At 29.9% G+C, this 6,000-nt stretch overlaps 1 long non-coding RNA gene across 1 annotated transcript; it reads left to right on the top strand.

Annotated features, from left to right (window-relative positions):
- The first annotated feature begins 2,013 nt into the window (after positions 1-2,013).
- Positions 2,014-5,254, top strand: LOC145667888 (uncharacterized). The gene is made up of 3 exons (XR_014127922.1): positions 2,014-2,145; positions 2,772-2,954; positions 5,004-5,254. It is a non-coding gene; the product is annotated as an uncharacterized LOC145667888 (long non-coding RNA).
- The last annotated feature ends 746 nt before the right edge of the window (positions 5,255-6,000 follow it).

Genomic DNA, 6,000 nt, shown 5'->3' with positions numbered 1-6,000 from the left:
ATCAATCAAGAGCAATCAATATTGTTTACTAAAATATAGTAAAAGGATAATAGAATTTTTAACATAAAGTCTACCTAAATACTCTGTGCTCATTTTTCAGGTTGAATAAGATGAACAAGAGATATTTTTTGTGAAGTTTCGTGGAAAGCATTGGCTTATCAATCCATATCTTGTCGTACAAAAACAATGTAGACCTAAAGGAGTTAAAAGGGAAACAATACGCATATTAAAAGGCTAATCAAATTCAGGAAAGAAATACAATGTACAGGGTTAATTTCACAACCATTAAACCCTAATAATGATTCTGATTCAAAAGTTCCATAATTTCCAATAGATTTGTGATATTACACATTTGCTTAGTTAAGCTTCTGTCAAACTAAATAACTATTAAATGTTCGGATCAGTATACTATTATTAAATCCTGAGTATTTTTATTGTTTCACTGGTTGATGTTATCAAGAATCATAGTAAAAGGAAACTTCCAAATCAACTAAATCTACATTTCAGTTGCAAACCATCATTTATAGTCAATTATTCATATTATTGTATACATTTGAAAAGAACTTGTTGTGATTTTTAAAATTTATTTCATTTAAGACGTTTCAAATTTATTATGGATCGAAATGCAGATCGTTAAGTGACTTATCTTTATATCAAGATAGAATCATATGTTTCTAAATTAATTAAATACTTTACGTACAGAACAATTGGGATATTATTTAAAATAATATATTGTTATTCAAGTTAACACATAATAGGTTCAATATCTTCCTGTTATGATAAGTCTAATCATAACTCATGCGCATAGATACAAAGCAGATATACAATTTTATTACTCATTACGGTAAAGTTCGTTTGTTTATCCAACTCACAGAAGTTTTACAATGAATTAAACTGACAATATGATATTTATCTTATGCTTAAGTAAGTACTTAATATGAATATATGTATGATGAAAAATTTTAAAATAATATATAATTGAATGTATCAAACATAGGTGGTTTTGAATCCGACTCACTCTTGAATTACAAAAATGATTAATACAGTTCAAGATGTAAAAATATAAGAAATTGTAATTCACCAAATTTCATAGAATATTCTCTCTAAAAAGCGTAGTAAATTACTCGTATAATTGAATTTATTTAAACAAAAAGTCGTTATTTCAGTAGATACAATAAAGATATACCACGGAAGGTGGTATCAATAGCATCTTGATCAGGAATATCCACAATCCTTCTCACAAAGTTGATACATGAGTGATATTCCTCGTGCGAAGAATATTATGACATATTGTGATTCAAAACATGATTTATGAAGTCAAAAACTTGTAATTTGAGATACTGTTCAACAAGATCACCAATTTTATGCTTACGTAGGAAATAAGTTAATGAAATTATCGACTGTGAGTAAACCTTAAATCATATTTTAGGTTATTCATTCCAGTAGGCTCATTTTTGACATTGCCAGTACTGTTTAATCTATTCATTGAGACATAATATCTCGTTTATCTATCTGAATGACGTGACAGAATAACTATAACAATTTAACAGTATCTGGGCTCAAGTCTTTCTTTGATAGTTTAAAATCTGTGATCATAGTACTTCAACGAAAAGTATCTAACTTCAATATTCAATTGCAATAATTGAATTGAACTAGCCGAGAAATATCATTTGCAGCAAAATCTGAAACATTAACACTACTTTATCGACTAAATTTATAATTAGAAAATTGTAATATATTCTCTCATTATGATGAAAAATATAACTCTAATTAAGTTAGAACTATGAAAATGATAATTTTAAAATTTAAAATTTATTTTTAAAGTTCAAACTCAGTTTCTGTATGTTCGAAGTCTTTCAGCAGCCATTTTGAGATCAGGCTAATATAATGGTTCCAAGCCACTTAGCAACAAGCTCTGGTGATGTCATAGGAGCGGAGCACGTGGCACTGGGCCGATGTGGTGGGAAGCAAGGCTTGAGGTAATATTTTTTCGACACACCCAGAGACGCTTCATCAAGGTCAGTCAAAAATCATCACAAAACAAAGGCAAATTTAGAATATAAAAGGAAAACAGAAATTAACTCAGAATCAGTCTACTGCCGTTGGACGTTCTGAAAACACTTAGAAGCCACCATGTTCAAGCTGGTAAGTACATATATACATATGCTATTTTACATTGTTAAAATCTAAATAAGAAATCATCAAATTTAATATTTCAGTCCAAAACAAACACTGAAGAATATTCACACTATTGTTTGTGTTAAAAGTTGTATTCTTTCTAAACTTATTTCTTACCTTGATCCTTGCTACATTCAAACTTTCAATATTCCATACTTTGTGTCCAAATGCTGCTATTAAATACTAAAATAGAAACAAAATTGTAGTATAGTCTACCAGAAAAACTTTTTACCAAACTGTATACTATTTTACAACAAATAACAGCATAGGAAATTTGTCGCTTAAGTATGTCTTAACATTTGGATTATATTATTAAAAGATTGCGGAGTCTTCTAGATTAAAAAAAAAAATCTTCCTTTGATTTGATTCGAGAACGTGACTTTTTTCTGAATTGATGTTTTACATTTAAATAGAGCATATATTGATTTACTATTTAATGATGATACACTTAAAGTTAAGTTCAGAAACATCGTCATCAACATTCGAAACCGCAATTAAAGTTGGCATTTCCAAAGCATAGGTTCATATATAATGTCATTTGTTTTCAACGTGCTGTAAATATACAGGTAATGTTTATTTTTTCGCTGTTTCAGCTCCTTGCCGTTTTCGCCATCTTGGCTGTTGCTTCTGCTCAATACTACTACCCATCCTACTATGGTAACTACTACGGTTCTGGTTACTACGGAGCAGCTGGCTATGCCAGCCCCTACTCCTACAGCGCATACGCCCCTGCCTACTACGGTGGATATGCCTATGGGAAGTAAAACGGAATTCAGGTATGCATATACTCGTATTTCAATTGCTATTTTTTAAAATACAATAAAGATTCTTTGCTTAATACAGTCGTGCCAAATAGGTAGTAGGTTTATATCAAAATATATATAACTTAAATTTAGATTGAGGAATTAGTTTAATACATTTTTAATTTAGTTTAACAATCCACTATTATTCTCCACCGAGGCTAAAGGAGACGGTAATGATAATAATGAACGAAATAGTGGAATAAATAAAGTGGGAGGAAATGAGTGAAATTCGAGAAAACCCACACGCGCGACGTCTATCTACCACAAAGCTCACTTAGAACAACCTGGGATCGAACAAAGGACCCCACATACCAGAAATGAGCATTCTATTGCTGAGCCACCGCTTTTCCTGTTTCGAAATTATGAGTAAGATTTTCAATAGTTTTATGGAAGCAAGTAAGCATTACATAAACACCAATCCTATCAACATGTTAATTCACAAAATTATTTTTTTATATCTCAAATACACACAAAATTTAGTAACCTGAAGTAAAGAAAAATAACATTTTAAAAAATAATTCACCAGATAAAGAATGCGAATGTTAATTCAAAAACTATATTGTGTTTTTGCTTTCCATATGCTATAGCAATATAACAGATTTACCGTAAAGAAAACGTATAACTTCGTTATTCCTGGAAATTATAATTAAAAATAGTTAAATACTCGTATATTAAAGTATGTTCAATATTAAGCATTTGGTGTCATAGATTGATTTTGTGTTCGATGTCACCACAGAGCACCGAAGGCATGAAAGTAGATCTGAATTGTATATATCTAATTCAATATAAAGAAAAGAACTGACTTTCTGTCTTTGATGCTGTTCAAATGTAACTTTAAGTCTTATCGTGAGTGGTTAAGCTGATACCTGTTACAAGGGTTCCTAATTCAATTCCCAGTCACGTGAACTAGTAGTGGAAACATCGGAAACAGACGTATTCGATGTTGTCCACTACTAGTTCACGTGACCGGGAATCGAATTAGGAACCCTTGTAACGGTATGAGCTCAATCAAAGACATAAAGTCAGTTCTTTTCTTTATATTGGAACAGATTTAAACGATTTTAATAAATTTTAATAGCAACACCAGTATTATTGATCATCATTTATACAAAGTGAAAACGACTTCATATAAAATTGTAGTTGGAAAGGCCCAACTGGGACATAAATCTCAAATATTTAAGATATTTAGAAAGTATTAGCTCTTCTATAAATACAGTGGCTTATAGTGTCGTTTGCATGGGGAATTCTAGTAATTATAAATAAAGCAATATCTTCTAGAAACAACAAAATAAATTAGTCGTATACCTAGAAAAATATTTTATTCTTTCTTCTAAATGCTATCAATGCTAAATTTTTATATTCAATAATTAAATTTAAAAAACAGCTGAGAAGATTTTAAAAATAAGATTTATTTATTTTATTATTTGTAAAAGATAAAAAGTCTCTAATCCTCCCCACTGGTCTAGTGGCTAACGCGCGCCTTCCATATTGGGGGATCCGGGTTCAGTTCTGAAATTTGAAAGCATTACATTGGTCTGGATTCCAACTTAAATTATAGGTTAACGTCTTATATAGTCCCGGTGCTGAGAAGGGACGCTGAATTCAACCAACTAACCAAATAACCTGTCTCAATTTTTAAGAATTTTTAAGTTTTATATTGCATTACATTATTATTATAATATTAAGTATAGAATAATAATTAGAACACCAAATACAACCGATACTATAAGCAATGTTATTCGTAGAACATCTAATATATTTCAAATATCTCAAAGGTTTTAAGTTCTAGTTCTAGTTCTAGTGTTTACATGCTCTATGACAAATAAATAGTACATTTAACGTTTAAGTTGAGCAAGAATATGTATAAATTGATGTTAAGTTTATAAGTATAGTATAACAAAGTTAGTTACCGATCACAATTATTACAGTTAAATAACTTAAATTGCAAATATTTTGTAAATAGAAACACGATTGTTCTACTATACACGAATGAGCTAACACTGCATCCTTGTTTCATTTCAGGCTGTCACTATTGGAGATTTGACTTGAGGGCATTCACGACACAACATAAATTCGATTAAATATTATTCATCTTATCAGATTATCATATCATTATATGATTTACATCGCTACATATTGATGATGGGCATATGTATACCAATTGTAAACAATCCATAAAGGCTACAGTATTTCATTTTCATTCTTTGTTTTGTATATATATGTATGTATACACGTCTTTCATTTATAATAAAAAAATCTAATCCTTCTTATAATATTGTTTTTTCTTTATACCTGTATATTATTTCTCTTTAACGGCTCTTTATACTGGTATAAGTAATTCCAATGAAGTTATTATTAATGAGTTATTCAACAAAAACAATCATATGGTAACAACTGTATTCTGTTTAAAATACCTAAACAAAATCTAAAGTGTAAAATAAGGGATGTGGTCGAAAAAGATTATAATCACAAAATCCATCTTCCACCCACCTGCACAAATCCCTCATTTCAATTTTATCTTTATTAAACTATAAATATATATGTTGTATAAAGTATAAACTTTTCATAACTAAATTGTAAATAAATACTAATCGGATTAAATTATTTTGAGGAAAATGTGTCAGGTAAACACAAGAGTATGTTATGTCCATATATAAGCAGTGGTTTAGTTGGGCCGGAACGGACCTGAACGTCACTTCGGAAAATATTTGTCTTAGATATTTTGTAGTTCAGTAACAAATTTACTCTTGAGCCATGTGTATTATAACCGTTTCGGTAAAGCTAAATCACTACATGCAAGTATAAGAATTAGATAATTACTAAAAGAAGATACAAAATACTGTGTAACATATTTTACGAGCGACATAGTAACGTTATTACAAGAAAAATATATTCTCATAGTACAATGTCCCTCGTTTAGCTCGGTAACAGAAGAATTAGTAAATTAACAAAAGCCATTTTATTATGAATCGAAATAGGAACTTTTCGAACCAGGGGCAAACGCTATACTAGTTAACCA

The sequence above is a fragment of the Thermobia domestica genome, chromosome 1 (assembly GCF_964235325.1).
Source record: "Thermobia domestica chromosome 1, izTheDome1.hap1.1, whole genome shotgun sequence".
In the NCBI taxonomy this organism is placed as follows: Eukaryota; Metazoa; Arthropoda; class Insecta; order Zygentoma; family Lepismatidae; genus Thermobia; species Thermobia domestica.
The sequence above is the reverse complement of the archived record's forward strand: the minus strand, read 5'-3'. Positions and strand labels throughout refer to the sequence as shown.